The following is an 18,091-nucleotide window of genomic DNA, read 5'->3' as shown; positions in this document are numbered from 1 at the left end:
ATTGGTCGTCTCCGCTGCTTTAACTGCTTTTTAACTGTCGTGTTACCTACAGAATTTCCGTACCGCTTGGTCAGCCGTCTGGTCCTCCGCCTCCACCGCGTGTCCATGCTCCTCATATAAGGTACCTAAACACTCTCGAGGCCCATTTTTCCTCCCCCTCCCCCCCATGTCACATAGCCTCTCCTAAAATTTTATCTTGCTCTGCGCCTACCTTGCCTCAAAGGAGGACCAGCCCACATCCCCCTGTACCGCTTCATTCGTGGTTTTGCTATGGGCCCCTACGGCCAGCCTGCCTACCGCCCTCTGATTTACCTCCGATTTAATTCAGTGGCAGGAGAGAGACGCCGCGCGTGGCGAGGAGTCTGCACGACTCGGGAGAGAGCAACGCCACCGAGAGAAGGTTGTCCAGGAGGCGGCAAGAGGAGTACGAAGTTGGGCTGTAACCATACTCCCTCCGTAGGTGGCCGTGTTTCCCTGTGCAACACCGAATGTGGGGAACCCAGCTTGCAAAGACCAAGTCAGCCCGTTGAAGTTGGCTTCACTTCTATACACGAATTTATTGCTGGGAAGGCATCTTTCCTGGGGCAGCAAAAGTTTTCGGACAAGAAACAGGCCTCGTTGTGAGAGATGCTTTAAAAGCTGAGATGAATTCGCTCTCACTGCTGTGCAACGGGGAGCGTGAAACACTCCACGAATGAATTGTGATTTCGAGCGATTCCGTTGCAGCAGCGGCTTAGCGTGCATAGATTAGCCGCGCTACCCGTGCATTGAGGTTGCAAGCTCCGCGCCGCTGAAACCTCAGCGCGAGCGTACTCCGTGAACGACCGCCACAGCCAGTGCTTTGCAGCTACGGCTGAAGCAGCGGCGCGGACGTCAGTGCGGCGTCACCCACTGCTACGCGTTTCTGCGAACAGGCTAGCAGGCCCGAGATGCTTAGCGCCTCTGCGTCAGCCGTGGCGCCAACATGTTCGCGGACTTCAAGAGCCGCCTGGCCGGCCGCATCATCTTCGGCGGACGCGGCCAGCCGGTGACCGCTGCTTCGAGGTGACCGTTGCGTACGGGAAGGTCGACCCGAGCCGAGCTCCATCGCCTCCGACATGCGTGTGGTAGCGTGGTTTGAAGCGAGCGGCCAGCCAGTGTTGCTGCCGTGAAGAAGTCCAAAAGTCGTAGGCAAAACGTAACTTGTTTACTTCATAGCGAGAGATGAGCCGAAGCCAAAGAACAATGCTCTGACGGGCGAGGTTACAGTACAGAACTCGAGCAGAGTGTCAGCATTGATTCACTGCTCAAACAGGAATGCACTACAGCGCTTGGAGTGGTCTTATTTATACCCAAAGCGTTAACGGTCGAAATAAGCGTTCCCTCTAGATTGTGCACCCGACACTAACGGCACAGACATACACAACGCTCTTTCCAGAGTTCGTGAGCAGTCGGTAGTAGCGGCGCACGCTGAATCCGAGAGAGGGGAGAGAGGAGGCCTCCGCAGCGGCCGCGGGGCCTTTGTGTCCTTGGGGCAAGCCTCGGCCTGTTGCGTCGGCACGCCATCGAAAGTTGATCGCGCCGATAGATAGGCGCCAGAGATCCAGGCTTGCCGCAGCTTGCTTGAATTGTCGGCGGCAAGTGTGAGTCACTGACAGGGAGGGCCTGCCTGAAAGGCGCACGTAGTGGAGGCTGCGCTGCACAGCCGAGGAGTGTTGAAACAAAGCCCAGCGGCGGGCTCATTCGTAACACCCTCTTCACCGGCTGCTCGAGGTGGGTCTGAACCACGGTGGTCTGAAATGGGGAAGGAAGGCCATAAACGCTTACCACGCTCGGTCGTCAACCGAGCAGACGCAGGTTAAATTTGGGTCTGGCTGGGAATCGGAGCCTCGGAGTGCCAAGCTGTCTAATGGGGGACCCAAAGGACGAGTCGTGGCCTTCGTCTTTGAAACGTGTGTAGAGACACGCATTGAGTCTTACATGAGTCATTTGGACATGCCAGTTAGTTTGGGCAGCAGCGAAGTACGCTACCGCTAAATGTCATCTCCGCTTGTCCATTAGCAGGGCGGGCCATCATGCGGCATCCATTGAACTCGAGATTGTGCGGCGTCGCCTAACGGGTGGAGGGACGACGGGGTACGTTTCCGGCCTGACGGTGGGCTAATGTTATGGTACTTAGAAAACGATAGGACAGGAAGAAACAACAAACACTGCGCTGAACTGGCAATTGAGTTTTATTTAGATGAACAACGCGTAGGTATATATACCAGAATGGAAACAAAGAAAGAAAGAAGGAAAATCACAACAAAAACAGAAAAAAAGGAAGTTGATTGGGGAAACGAAAGTAGCCGCGTGTAATGACTCGATCATGATCGTCAGTATTTAATCTCCCTCTCGAACAACTTAGAGGGAGAACACGTGGGTACTTTCATTTCCGCAATCAACTTCCAGTTTGTCTGTTTTTGTTGTGGTTTTCCTTCTTTCTTTCTTTGTTTCCATTCTAGTTATACCTGCGCGTTGTTCGTCTAAATATAACTCGATTGCCAGTTCAGCGCAGTGTTTGTCGTTTCTTCCTGTCGTATTGTTTTTAGCGCTGTTTTTCTAAGTAGAATCATGCACCAACTAGCCCGACTCAGTTCGCCTATGTTATGATTTGGCCATTGAGTTATACTAACACTGCTTTGGCCTCCAGTGTAAACCGGTGCATGCAGCATGAAATGCACTGGATTTGACGCAGCTTGGCCTGTCTCGTAACACTCAATGTTAGGGCTGCGTGACGTTAACCCTACTTGTATTCTACAGGCCTGACAGGGCGATTGGCTGAGGCTTCAAGTCATAGTGAAAAGGGTGCATGCTCGGCAATTTCACTGTCCTCGTGGTCTCTTGAGATACATTGTACTACAGTTTAAACTCTATCAAACATCTGCAAGGCTCTTGTTGTTGTTTCTTTGTTTGTGACACATACCCACTTGGGGCATTGGCCAGGATCGGGAGCTTTTTGGAGGGCTACTGTGCCCGATTTAGGAAAATGAGATTTGGAGAATAAAATTAATGAGAATAATCTCACAACAAATATAGGAATTTGTAGAAGAAAATTATTGCGTACTATGGGAGAAGTTGGAAGAAAAAGCTCTTCTTTTGTATGTGTACAGCTCAACTAAACTCGAGAAGAGCGACTAACAGGGTAGGCGCCCTGTCTCTGAGATGTAGGCGTGGACGGCTGTAACAAAATTCCTGCGAGTAAACTCAAGCGAAATGGCACCAAACTAAAGTAAATCCAGCATTGAAAGGGCGAGTCCAAGTCGGTGAATTGGCTCCGCGAGGTATTTTCTTCTCATTAATGAGAAACCATGGCAATGTAAGAAAAAATGCTCTATGGTTTCAGGTTCATCACAAAGAGCACAACGACCAGAGGAGGCGAGACCAGCGTGGTGCATGTAGAAGTACAGCTGCAGAACTCGGCAACGTAAGCTAGTTAAAGTAGCCTCGCATAGGTGAGACATTGGGAGTTCCACGCATATGCCAAATTGGCATAATCATCAAAGGAGGTCATAACGCCCTCCTGTCACCTCTGCAGATGTTGATGCCGACGTATCCGTGCTCCGGCCAGTATAGAGGGAAAGGGACAGACGTCGATCGGAGGGCCATCTAGCGACGACGGCGCTGAAGAATCTGCTTCTTCATTCAGCCATAATACCTTATGACCCATAACAGGCGGTGGGAAGGAACCAAAAAACAAAATGTACGAAGAAGAGCTGAATTTTGGGGGGATATGAAAGCGGTGCAAACAACTAATGAATGACATTTAATATCTGAGGAGGTAATTTTTTAAATGCTAGGACTATTGCCATAAACTCAGCTTGAAAGATTGGAGTGAAGTCCGGTATGCGAATCAAAAGCGACCGGTTGAGTTGGGAACTGAAAATCCCCCCACCCGCTCTCTCCTGAAGTTGAGACACATCAGTCGACACGTGTGGATTCAAACTAGCCAGATAGTCGTTCAATAAACCCGTTAGTAACCGTGTAGGCAGCATTTTTGCATTGCTAGGAAGGATGTTAATAAAGGTAAGGGGAACAGGGGGAACTTCCCATCACAGGACATGGGCATAATATGACGGAATGTTAATGTTAAGGGGAAAAGTGATGCCTGGGCATACACGCATTGAGGGCGTCATTGATGGTGCCACCATCACCGATAAATCTCTGCTCAGGGGTGTTGTATCCTGACGTTGCAAACTTGGAGGCTTGATATCGTGACGTAAGTACCTCGCGTGGTTTTTTCCTTTCCTTGAGCCACCGCTATAAAAAGGCGAGGCTCACAAAATAAAGCCACGCACGGGGCGGCCTCTTTAGCATCCACCATGGTCCCGCGTAATTCGTGCCAACAGCGCCACATCCTCACCTAGTGGTACGTGGCGTCTGAAAAATGTTGCGTTAATCGTCATGGCAACGAGGGGAGAGGGGAGAAAGAAGGTTGGTGACGTCGCGGACGCTGCTGACGTCATTTTCTCCGCGGCAGCCGGGCCGGGCCGCCGGGCGCCGGCCGCAGCAACCGACGCTCGCCCAACTTTCGCGCCGGCCGCTGCTCATAGGCCGCTCGGCAACGGCACCAGGCGCGAAAGTTGGTCGAGCAGTGGCGATGCCTCGGAATGGCCGCCGCCCGTCGTTTGGTATGCGTGCAGTGACGCGTTTAATAATTTAACCAAGAAAACATGTAGGTAATAATGCGTTTTATGGTGTCGAATTGTTGTCTTCGTGGCGATATTAATTGGAGCGTTACACAAACCTTCTTTTCGGTTTTATTTTATTCAAAATTCATATGCGGGCATCTTTGATTCGAAGTCATGAAAAAAACATGCACTACACTCATATATTGCACATACATGTTATGAACACACTATTGGACTCTAAGCAAAATTATGACATGCAAATTTAGTCATACAACATTGCACAATAGGAAAGAAACGTGCGAGATACACATTTAGGTACACAATAATTGATTACGCAAGAAGGACTTCGAAAGTTTTAGTCACTATACAGATTTTTTTTCGCGCACACCTCGGCGGGAGAATAAAAGAACTTGACAGGTCCCACTGAATGTATACTTATCTCTTGGGCTCGCCTCGACACAGGAATATTCTTAGACATTCAATAAATTCGTTTTAGTTCAGAGACACAGTAATCGGGAACCTATAAATTAAAAGAAAGCAGGCACAGGTATGCTTCAAGGCCTGCCTTTTGGGCCAGTTAACGCAAACTCTGAAAGAAAGCGTTAACCCGGCCATTAACCTGCATACACTGCCGAGAAATCATGTTCACACCAACAAAATGCCGCGAGGAAAAACTGTTGCAACACAATAACCGCACTATTGACCACTCATTGCTGGATTATATCTGCGTGCAAAAAAAATTGGCGCCAATCCACCCTGTGAATGTGGTTGGAAAGCAAAGCTGTAAACGGCACCCATAACGATTACCCATGCGACGACACTTAAATTCACTCACATCGCTCTACAAATAGCAAAACCAGGGAGAAGTGAAATGCACTTAACCACAGCATTTATTACTTCAAATAGATATTCTTGTTAAGGTTAAATCAATGCATGAAGCATTAACGGTGTTTGGATAAGTTGTATTGGTGTAGCACAAGAGTGGAAACTTTTTTTTTAATTAAAGTAAGCTCCAACCCGGTGTTAGACGATCTCACTTCTCCGTCTTTGCCGTAGCGGATGGAGGCGATGAGATCGGTTGCATAGACGGTGGAGGAGGAGGAGGAGGAGGAGGAAACACTTCTATTAGGACTTCTGAACGGCCAAAGCGCGGTCCAGGGGAGTGGTTCCTTCTTCACTGTAGCCCATATTCAGTCCGCGCCGCCTGTGCCCTGTCCACCAGTTGAAGCTGGGTAGGTAGAGAGGGGCTGGATAGCAGCATCGCCCATTGCTGTTGTTAGGTAGTTGACAGAAGGAGAGGAGGTGCTCAGGGCTAAAGTTGCACACCCCGATTATGTGGCAGGGTGTTCCTACTTATGAGCAAAATTTACATGCAGCGTCTTAGCGATTCGGATGCATTAAGTGAACACGCGTCCGGTGTGGGAAGGAGCCGGATTATATGAGCCGTAGGGTAGTTTGTTCTTCTATGGAAAGGTCAGGGTAAGCCAAAGGTAGAGTCTGCCTCAGATAGCGATAATTCTGGTTTATGTCCCTGAATGAGACAAGCGGGTGACTGCCCTCGTGCAGCTCCATAGCACTGGGGGTGAAAGTGCAGGCTTGGTGGGCGTATTCGTTGCCCTCCATGGAAGCGTGAGCAGGTGTCCAGATGAGCTGAATGGAACCATTTGGGGAGTGGTTTTTTAGCACACGCAGTGCAGGTGGGGACACCAAACCCGACAGGTAGTTCCGTTAGGCTTGTTTGGAATTTGTGACTACTTTACAAACCCCTGGTTGAGAGCCAAGGCGATGGCTGCCTCTTCTGCTGCCATCATGTCTTCGGTCTTGAGTGAGGCACAGCAAGGAGGTTGGTTCTGGAGGTAGACACGATGATGACGTACTGCTGCACTCTATGTTTGGAGGCGTCTGTGTAGACAACTGCATGATCCCCACCGCGGGTGGTGTTGAGCGCTTGAGCCCGTGCTTGTCGGTGACCCTCGTCGTCTGAGGGGTTCATATTTCTAAGCAAAGGGAGCATATTTTTTTCTTGTCGCCAAAAGCCCAGGAGTACATCAAGCGGAGTGATATTTTGTGCTGCCCAGCCAATCTGGTGAAAGATTCGGCAACCCGCCGCAGTTCTGCTCATTCGGAGCTTCTGGATAGAAAGATGACCACCTGTCAGTTTTTTAGAGCCCCGTGCTAAGCAGCCTCTCTGGGCGCCCTCATGGGAAGACAAATGGCTTGCTCAACCGCCATTCTAATCATTATATAAAGCATCTTTATGGCCTCCTTGCCGAGAAGAAGACAGGGGGTTGACGTAAGTGATTCTGGAGAAGACGAAAGCTAATCGAAAGGTATCGTATTCCTTGAGGCCTCGCTTCTTGGTGGTAACTCGCCGGATCATGTGTATGATTTATTAATGTTGTGTTTGACGCACTGCAAGGATATGTTACTCTTGGTGTTGTCCTGAAGATGTAGGCCCAGGATTTTGATGCTAGGGCATGGAGTGATGGCCTGGCCATCAAGGAGTATTTGAATGTGTTTCTTGAGGTATCGTCTGGCGTGAGGGCGGACAAGGAACTGATATTAAAGCAAAGCTTTTTACCTCTACCCCCCAGGGGTTCTTTCGCGACCGTTGGTGTCACCAGAAAACTCCAGAGAACAAATAAAAGAATTTACTGCCACAGCCGGGAATCGAACCTGGAACTAATGAACTAACAAAGCGAGAGCCCGTTGTCTTACCGATTTAGCTACGAGCCCACGCGAAGACGGGAAGACAGGTGGTGTACCCACCAAACACATCTAAGGGTTTACCCCCCTGCGTTCTCGCCGAATGCCACGTGAAAGCGTCACGCGACCAACCACGCCATTCTAGCGGCCATGTGCGCACCTTGCTGGTGTGCTAAGAGTTACAAAAATTAAAGGAACCTCACACCAATGCATGACATCTCACTTCTAGTACGCCAATGTGCTAAAGCCTGTGGCTTCCAGTGTTCACGTAAACAATCACAGCTCCTTGTCTTCCGCCCTCACACCAAACCAAGGAATGCATTCAAATAATTCTTGATGGCCAGGCCATCACTCCAAGCCACAGCATCAAGATCCTGGGCCTACATCTCGAGGCTAACACCAAGAGTGGCGTCTCCTTGCAGCGCCTCAAAAACAGCATTAATCAAATCATACACATGATCAGGCGAGTTGCCACCAAGAAGCGAGGCCTAAAGGAATCCGGTACCTTTCGATTAATTGAAGATTTTGTCCTTTCGAGAGTCACTTACGTCAACCCCCTGTCTTCTTCTCAACAAGGAAGACATAGAGATGCTTTATACAATGATCAGAAAGGCGGTTGAGCAGGCCATTGGTCTTCTCATGAGTGCGTCCACACAGAGGCTGCTTAGCACGGGGCTCCACAACACGGTGGAAGAGCAGTTCTGAGTCGGACCTTCTGGTTAGAAAAACCAGAAGGTCCGACACATGCTTCACCAGATTGGCTGGGCAGCCCAGAATGTCACTGCGCTTGACGTACTCCTAGACTCTTGGCGACTAAAACTAAAGATGCTCCCTTTGATTAGAAATATGAACCCCTCACATAAAGAGGGTCACCGAAAGGCACGGGCTTAAACGCTAAACACCACCCTCGGTGGGGATCATGCAGGTATCTACACAGACGCCTCCAAACATCGAGGGCAGCAATACACCATCGTCGTGGCTACATCCAGAACCAACCTCCTTGCGTGTACCTCGCTTAGGACCCAAGAAATGACGGCAGCAGAAGAGGCAGCCATCACCCTGGCTCTCACTCAACCAGGGGTTTGGAGGGTAGTCACCGATTCCCAGTAAGCCTACTGGAATTACCAGCCGGGTTGGGTGTCCTGACCTGCACTGCGCGTGCTAAAAAACCACTCCCCAAACGGTTCCATTCAGCTCATCTGGACACCCCCTCACGCTTCAATGGAGGGCAACAAATACGCCCACCCAACAAGCCTGCGCTTTTACCTCCCGTGCTATGGAGCTGCACGAGGACAGTCACCCGCTTGTCACGTTCAGGGAGATAACCCAGCATTATCGCCTTCTGAGACAGACCGTACCTTCGCCTTAACTGACCTTTCCAGAGAACAACAAACTACCCTTCGGCTCATACAATCCGGGCTCCTTCCCACAGCCTATGCGTCTTAACTTAACGCATCCGAATCGCTACGACACTGAATGTAAATTTTGCTCAGAAGTAGGAACACTCCGCCCCGTAATCGGGGTGTGCGACTTCAGCCCTGAGCACCGTCCTCTCTTTCCGTCAACTACCCAACAAAAGCAATGGGAGATGCTGCTGTCCAGGCCCTCTCTACCTACCCAGCTTCAGCGGGTGGACAGAACACAGGCCGCGCGGACTGCATATGGGCCCCACAGAAGAAGGAATCACTCCCCAGGACTGCACTCTGGGCCGTTCAGAAATCTGAACAGAAGTATTTCTTCCTCCTCCTCCTCCTTCTCTGCCGCAAATCTCGTCGCCTCCGTGCGCGGCGCAGAGACGGAGAAGTCAGATCGTCTAACACCGGGTTGGAACATTAATTTTATAAAAGAAGTTTTCACTCTTGTGCTACACCAATGCAACTCAACCAAACACCGTTCATGCATCATGCATTGATTTAACCTTACCAAGAATATCTCTTTGAAGTAATAAATAGTGTGGTTAAGTGCATTTCACTTTTCTCTGGCTTTACTATTTGTATAGCGATGTGAGTGAATTTAAGTGAACTCGCACGGGTAATCGCTATGGGTGCCGTTTACAGCTTTGCTTTCCAACCACATTCACGGGGTGGATTGGCGCGATTTTTTTTTTACGCGAACACTGGAAGCCACAGGCCCATTGGCGTCGTACTAGCAGTGAGACGCCATGGGTTAGTGTGTGCTTCGTTTAATCGCTATCGCGTAGCATTTAGCGAGAATGCAGGGGTTAAAGCCGTAGATGTGCTTGGTCAGTGCATAACTTGTCTTCCCCGCCTCCGCATGGGCTCGTAACTAAATCGGTAAGACTACGGGCTCTTGGTTTGTTACTCTATTAGTTCCAGGTTCGATCCCTGGCGGTGCAATAAATTCTTTTATTTCTTTCCGGGAGTTTTGTGGTGACACCAACGGTCGCGAAAGAACCCTTGGGGGGTAGAGGTAGAAAGCTTTGCTTTAAAATAATGCGCAACCACGTCGTATAGCACAGAATACAATTGCAATACAAATCGAACGCACCGTGTTTTCTTTTAATGGCCCGTGAACAGTCTCATTACCGGGGGAGGGGGGGAGGGGGGAGAAGACGCGCAGACAAAAAAGCGTTCCTGTATTGTAAGCCGAATCTACCGTGCTCATGAATTGCAGATATCGGCTAGGTTGCCAGAAGGTACTCTCTAGCTCGTGTCTGGGCCGCGCCTCTTATCTCATCCATCCTGTCCGATACGGCATGACGATTCTAACTTTAAACTGTGGAACAGCAAAGTCACTCGCGATAAGATGACAAGGCACGGGCGCGCAGGTTAGATTGAAGAGCAAAGCCGGCAATGCAACTTTGTTGTTTTTTTTTTGATTTTTTAATGAGCGAAACGCTTGCAATGGTGGCTGCAGACAATGCATGTATTTCGGCTTGGCCTTCCACTGCTCCCTGTGCAAATCGACTGGCATTGAACACCACGGTATTACGCCAGATTTTTCGGAGCACTGAGGCAACGCTTGGCAGCAGTTTTGCCGCAAATATCCGTTTTTGGAGCAAAATGGCACAGGGAGAATTGGTTAGGGCACACCACCACCACGCCAACAATCGCCGTGGTAATAGCAGAGTCCCTAAAAGCATTGAAGGACTCTGGTAATAGGTACGCAGTCAATGACAACAAGCGCGTACAGTTGAGCTTGCCTTCTTTGTGAGCAGGTGCAGCGTGATGACTTTGGAGGGGTTGAGGAGAATCACCAGAGGAAACGTCCAATGAAGTCTCAAACCTTCCTCGACTTGGGGCCCCAACAGACTCAAACCCACTGCAGGAAACAACAATAAAAATACATTGATAAGAATCCTGAATCGACGTTCAAGCAGTTACTAAGGCAATCATAACACGGCAATGCCGCCTCAAATTCACCTTACGAGCAAGAGTGTGCGCACCGAACGCGCGTTTACTTCTATTAAAAATTTGTGTCCCTGCAAGGCTGGCATATATTTGCACATTAGTTTGCACCCCAAGACGACTGACATGTCTCATTAACTTCACGTTACATGCGCGCAGTGTTTTGAAAACACAAGAGTGCCATCGGTCGGCTTTTTTGGAAATTACTAAAACTTGTACAAAGCTAATTTGCTTACCTGTCATATTTGGAGAAGACGAGAAACTTGGCCGAACTGTTTCGCCCTGTGTTGCTGCACCACAGAGCTGCGCAGGACTGGTGACGCTCCTTCCTCCGCGGCCCCATATTTAGAATACATTCAAATATATTTTATAATGCAGCGAAACTTTCAGCCCGTGGAGGCGTTTAGGCAACCCGCACAACCCTTCGCACGCCGGCTCGCTTACGCACGCAACGAACTGGCCCACCGCGCGCGCCGAGAGAAAGAAAAAAAAAATTGCGCCGGTGAGCTGTTGCCCATGCGTGAGGAGGCGCGGAAGCACGCACGGTGTGAGAGAGAGAGAGAGAAAAAAAAAACTTTATTTGCTCAGAGCCATGGTCGGGCCCGCTAATCCGGGGCTTCCAATGGTCGACGAGTAGCTCTCTCAGCCCGGTCCGCAAGCCATTTCTGGCAAGCTGGATGCGGGTTGAGCAGGGTGGCCTCCCATTGTGTTGTGGATCTGTTGTTCGGTGTGATGTTCTTCATGTTGGGGTTTTGTGTGCAGTGCCACATCGTGTGGAGTAAATCTCCCGTCTGGTCGCAGTGCGGGCACTGTGGTGTTGGGTAGATGTCCGGATAGTATTTGTATAGGGTTGCGGGAATTGGAAGTGTGTTTGTGTGAAGTTGTCGGAGTAACACCTCCTCCATTCTTGTGAGCGAGGGATGAGGGGCTGGAAATCTCCTCCTGCCGAGCATCTGTTCAAGCAGTATCTCCCTGTAGGCGGTACGCAGTGAAGGGGGTGAAGGTGATCGGCTGGCTCCCTTGCCTGGGGGGCAACCAGCGGGGGTGAACGCCCGGAATAAGGAATCGCGGGCTAACGCGTGCGCGGCGACATTCCCCCCGGTCTGTCCCTGATGACCCGGGAACCATATGATCTGTGCCCCTTCAGGCGGCTGATTCGTAATTATGCGAAGGGCCTGGCGACATATCCTGCCTCTGAGGAAATTTCGGCAAGCCTCTTGGGAATCGGTTAGTATAATGGCGCGAGGATGGGCAGAGATGGCCAGGGCGATGGCGACCTCTTTCGCGAGGGTCGGATCCGTCGTTTTGATGGATGCCATTGCAATGGGGTTACCACTGGACGAGCAGGCTGCTGCTGTGGTCACCCCATTGGTGGGGCCGGCACCGTCCACATAGATTGTAGCAGGGTGGGAGTCCCACGTTTTGGAGAGGTATTGGGCCCGGAGTGTTCTGCGGACTTGATCGTGTTCCGGGTGCATGTGTCTGGGGAGGGGATGGATGTGAATGCGTTCTCTTATTTCTCGAGGGATGTCGAATCGATCCTGCACCGTGGTAGGAGGGGTTATGCCCAGTCTATTTAGGATGGCTCTGCCTGTTTTTGTCCTCGTGAGGCGCACCTGTTGCGCTATTCTCTGAGCATCTATGAGCTCTTTTGTGGTGTTATGGACCCCCAGAGCCATTAGGCGCTCATTGGACGTAGATACTGGGAGGCCCAAAGATAGTTTGACGCACTTACGAAGAGCCCGGTATAGTCTGTCCTCCTCTCTGGGTTTGAGGTTCAGAAAAGGAGCGACGTATGTGTATCTAGAGACCACAAAGGCTTGTACCAGCTTAGTGGTTTCAGTCTCCTTCATTCCGTGGTTTTTGGAGGTCACTCGCTTGATCATTCTGGCTACCTGGTTGGCCGCCGCTATCAGGCGACTCACCGCTGTGGTATTGTGTGCCATGTTGGAAAAGTGCACGCCAAGGACACGGATCTCCTGCCTGGCGGGGATAGGCATGAAATCCACGTGCAGCTTGATGGGGTCTTGTTTCGGGTATTTGGGCTTCTTGGGCTGGACCACCAGTAGTTCCGACTTATCCGGTGCACACTCCAGGCCACGGGACCGGGCGAAGGTCTGCACGATTTCTATCGCTCGTTGGAAGCTGTCCTCTATGTCGGCCCTAGTTCCTTGATTTGACCATACGGTGACGTCGTCCGCGTACAGTGCGTGACAAATGCCTGGCACCTGGTTCAGTCTGGGCGGCAGATCCTTCATCGCCAAGTTGAAGAGCAAAGGGGAGAGAACTGCACCCTGGGGCGTACCCCATGATCCCAGCTCAATAAGATCTGACTCGAGTCCCCCTATAGAGAGCTTGGCCTTCCGATCTTGTAAGAACGCCTTGATGTAGTTGTAGGTTCTGGAGCCGCAATTAGTCTCCGCTAAGGTGCGTAGTATGGCCGAGTGCAGGACGTTATCGAAAGCCCCTTTTAAATCAAGGGCTAGCACCGCGCACGGTTGCATGCGGTCTGGGTGAAGGTATACGTCCCTGTAGACCTGCAAAAACACATCGGCAGTGCCTAGGTGTGGTCTGAAGCCAAACTGTGTGTGCGGAAGTTGGTCTGTGCCGTCGAGAAACCGTTGCAATCGAGTGTTGATTACTCGCTCGAAAAGTTTCCCCAGGCAGGATGTTAGCGAGATGGGCCTAAGATTCTCTACCTTCAAGTCCTTTCCCGGTTTCGGGATAAACCGAATTTGTTGCGGTAATGAACCGGGGATCCAGTACTCCCGATTGAAATGGTCGACCAAAGCTTGAATGTCTGCTTCACCTAGGTTGTAGAGGGCTCTCGCTGTGATTTGGTCTGGTCCCGGGGCTGTGGTCTTCTTCATGTTGGCGAGCTCAGTTTTGATTTCGTGTATCCGCCTCGAGCGCGGCCTGTAGGGGCGCCACTGAAATCCCCTAGCGGCCCGTTTCGAAAGCAGGCGCGGGAGTCCGCGCCCCGCTCCCCAGTGCCGCCGCTGCTTTTGCGGCACGTTCACGACTGAGATTTGCCGTTTGTGGACGTTTGAAATTCATGTTTGTGTGGAGCAGTCACTATGTTCGCAAATGGGGTGTGTTTACGAGAGTGTAAATGTTTCCGACGTGATCTTAGTGTGGTATTTTCGGTCTGTATAAGCGCCAGGTGTGTGTCACAGGCCAACGTTGCGGAACCGGCGTATGATGGAGCCGATTGTAGTTACACTGACCTGAAGTTACTAGCCGTGTCTCCGTAACCACCGGTTCCTCAGATGTTCATGCTACGGCTATACACTACGATTTAAATCGGTTTTGTGCGCTTACATAATCAGCGGAGCACTCATACCTGACAGCACACCAGTTACGTTTGCCAATATTATACCTCAGATATTGATCACCACCATTTACAAGCCAGTCTGTGTTAATTTCGGGAATATTCAACAAAAGTACGATGGACAATGCATAATTATACTCGGGGATCAGCACACGGCAGAGTCATCTTGTCGTGAGGTGCGCGCCCGCAGACCTTCATTTGCTACATATATCCTCTGCGAGCAGGGCGGAGACGGGCTTACAATATAAGGGAGTTTTAGCTGACCGTCTTTCACGGTCCGCTCCGCTCCGATAGCAAGCGGAAGAGCCATTGCGCATGCGTGGCGCGCTTGGCCGCTGCGGTTGCGCTGAGCGGGCCGCCGATACCGGAGCGGAGCGTCGAAAACGGTCTGCTAAAACTCTCTATAATCCGCGTCCGCGACTAAATGCTTCTTCGAAATATCGTCATATGGCAAAGGAAGCCTGCAGAATAAACCAGAAACTGAAATAAGACGGCCTTATCACATACCACACTCTTCCAACGACACATTTCATCGCTTGTTGAACAGCCTACCCTGTATACTTCCAAAAATGCGTCCGCCGTACGATCAGCTCTTCGTTGCAGTAGAAAAACAAAAGGAAAGTGAACACGAGATTTATGTGTGGGATTACTAAAACGTTCATTGCTTGATTCCGCTCTGCATTTGTACACGGCGTCCCCCTCCCCGCTACCCCCCCCCCCCCCCCAACCGATTTCTCGCGATATAGCAGTGCATTTCGCGTACAGTTGGTCTAGTGAAACCTACCTGGCTTAAGTTTAGACGAACGTCTTTAGCATGCCTGAAGCTGCACTGTTTTTTTTTTATTTCCGTTAGAACTATTATGTTTCTAAATTCCGCATTGGCACAGCATTTATTTTTCTGTGGTTTCATTTCCTTGGTTCTTGCTATATGGCGTGTGTGGGCACATATTTAACGACGCACAGGCTTGGTATATATTTACATTTTCGCATGGTTTATATTCTTATAAAAGGCATAAGTTATTGTCCGGGATTGGGTAATCCCATCCCCGAAACATATTTTTCTGCGGCGTATATATGCGAAACGAAGCCGCATTCGTTGTCCACGCTGCAAAATGAAGCCAACCTCTCATTGTGCCAGTATCAGGTCTAAAAGAGGCGTCAGTAGAATTCATTTGTGCCTGATGTTTTGGAGGTGACATGGGTGATATGTTGCTGCCGTCGCCGACGCCCGGAAGAGCGGCGACGAAGCGCGCAGAACCGCGTCCCCGGGTCTTGCAGGCGATCGCGTACTCTACGAAGACGCAGCTGCTTTTTAAGTGACCTAAACGTACTCTTTGCCTATAGTCGTCACCATAACAAGTTTTTTCAGGGCGCGGAAAGGCGAAAAGAAGCGAAATAGAACCAAAACACTGCACGAGCCCCTATCAGTCACGCAGCGCAAATCCCGTCAACGCCGCGGACAAGCGGCGGCAGTCGGCGCAGCGATCGCGAATCTCGAGGCGTATAGTGACGGGTTCGTCCAAGACTTCGTTGGGTTCTCCTTGGTAATCTGGGTAATCACCCCGGCGGTCTGTTCGGAGATACTTGGCCTTGAGGTCGTCAATAAGTTCTTGTGTGGAAAGAAACGCTCGAGGAAATGGAAGAGCCACGCCGCAGCACCCTGCCGCTAGGATCGCCCCAATTTTGAAACCGAAACTAGCCAGAGTCGCCGACCAGTGATAAAGCGTTCACTATCACGGCGATCTGCGTGCTCAGGGGGGTAAAGCGAGCTCCGAGACCGTACGAATCGTGGGCGCTGACATGATACAATTCTCATGGTTGCCAGATCAATTGTATTCAGCCTTCTAAAAACTTCTGCCGTAATTATTTAACTAAAACAAAGAACTGAAGCAAAATAGTTACAAATAATTGCCTCAGTAATTAAAACTAGCTTAATAAAAACTGTTTAGTGTAATTAAGCTCTAATTAGTGGAGAAAGAGTAAGTTCGTACTTCAGTTTTGGTTTCGATTTTTTTAAGTGTGCTAGGAGGTGGCGAGGCCCTGGCGCCTGACTTGCGCAGTGTGTGTGTGCAGTCTCCGGCTCAGATCTGCGTGCGTGCAAAACGTATACAAGTTATACAACTCGGATGCACGCGCTGAGCAACTGCCTCCCCGGGCGCTTGCGAAGCCGATTCCGATTTGACCTTGACTACCGCAAGTTCACTACAGGCTACGGAGTGGCAGCCAGCGATGGTTCCCGTTCGAAGAGAAATAAAAAGAGCTTTTATAATCGCTCGGTTCCAGTTGTTTTATTAATGGAACTCTTTACAGCCCTTCGTGCTTCGAACTTTCGCGCAATCGCTCGTGAAGGTAGAACGAAAAAATAGGTAACAAAATGCGGTTTCTTTTTTAATCAGTCACAATAAATCAACAAGTCAGTGTTGTCTTCTCACGCGCTCTGTGCGGTAAATTACTGCCCATTCAATACTCGCATTCAGTCCCGCAAGCTTTCCCTTTGAAGTGGTGGAAAGCAGCTAGAACTTGACGAATACAGACAGAAAGGAAAACGGGACACGCCGCGGACTGTATTCCGCATACTCCGTTGGTATGCATTCTTCCAGTCTGTTGGCCTGCGATCGACCGCGCTCTTTCGATCCTGTGCTTCGCCGCGACTCACCGGCAATACCAGCGTTGGCCCATGCGATGTTTTTTTTTTGTGCGTGTGTAAATAAAGGTTTTACATTGAGCTAAAGCGACAGTTCACCTCACGTTGTTTGAAAAGCATTGAGCGACTCGCAAAATGTCACAGAATGGCAAAAAAAGCGGCACAGCGCAAACATACACGGAGATCATACGGAGATTCATTTTTCTGTGCGCCCAGTACGGATCAGCAGACTCCTTGGCGTCCTCGCGCATGCGATCAGTCGCATTCGAGCTTGCGCGCAAGTGTTGTTTGAGCGTTGCCACATCTTGCTCAAATGGTCTCAGTACATATGAGTCACACGTACGCTAAACCGAAAACACGTCGGTTACCTACCCACAGGAGATAAACTACGCAATGCTGTTGATGCTGTCGACGCCGCCTACACAAAATCCGCCTGGCCAGCGGTCCGCCATGTTACAATTAATCCCGGCATGCTTTGCTAGCCGGACGCGGAAATGCCACAGTAGCACGTTGACAGATTACAACCCATCGCTTTCGCCGTTTTTAGTAAGCAAAAACTCAGCTGGAAACCTTCAAATCGTTGTATCATGTCTGCCACCGTGTGTCGTACGGTTCCAATGCATTGGCTCAGCGGCGCGCTTTCCCTCTAGAGTATATTATCTCTATGTGCGTGCTGCGTTGTTATCGTCCGGCCACCCTCAGTCCCCGCCGGCCCAGGCGGGATAGCAATGGCGACGAGTATCGAACCAGCCTTTTCATGATTACGGAGGCAACCACCAACCTGCGGAAATGTCGGGCCAAATGCCACAGTTCGACGATTGCATCGTACTTTGAGGCAAACGGCATTGTAGATGATGCTAAGAAAAGAGCGCTTCTCGTCTCGGCACTCGGCACAAAAACCATCGATGTGTTAAGTGGGCGTTGTGCGCCGCATAAGGTTAATCAGTTATCCTACGCGGAAACGGTGAAGTTCTTAGAAGACTTTTTCGCACCGAAGCCGAACGAGATAGCGGAGAGCTTCAAATTTTTTAGCAGAATTCAAAAGGAGGACGAATCTGCGCAAAGGTTCATTTTGGAACTTCGAAGCTTGGCCGACAGATGCAACTTCGGGGAAATGTTGGACCGCATGCTACGGGACAGAATAGTTTGCGGAATTCGAAGTGTCGAAACCCAAAGGGCCTTACTGGCTCGACCGAAGTTGACTTTGCAGGAAGCGGAGAACATGGTTCTCGCGGCGGAAGCAGCGGGACATGACGCAAAGCTGATGAAAGCTCTGGACGTGAAGGTCGAGCCGGAACTACACAAGCTGGCAAGTGAGTGGCGGCATAAGTCTTCATGGAAAAGCACCAAGGACCGGCACGGACCATCGAAAGCATGCGAACGGTGCGGCAGC

This window comes from Haemaphysalis longicornis, unplaced genomic scaffold (genome assembly GCF_048455015.1).
Source record: "Haemaphysalis longicornis isolate Haplotype H1 unplaced genomic scaffold, Haemaphysalis longicornis Haplotype H1 scaffold_5, whole genome shotgun sequence".
Taxonomy (NCBI): domain Eukaryota; kingdom Metazoa; phylum Arthropoda; class Arachnida; order Ixodida; family Ixodidae; genus Haemaphysalis; species Haemaphysalis longicornis.
The sequence above is the reverse complement of the archived record's forward strand: the minus strand, read 5'-3'. Positions refer to the sequence as shown.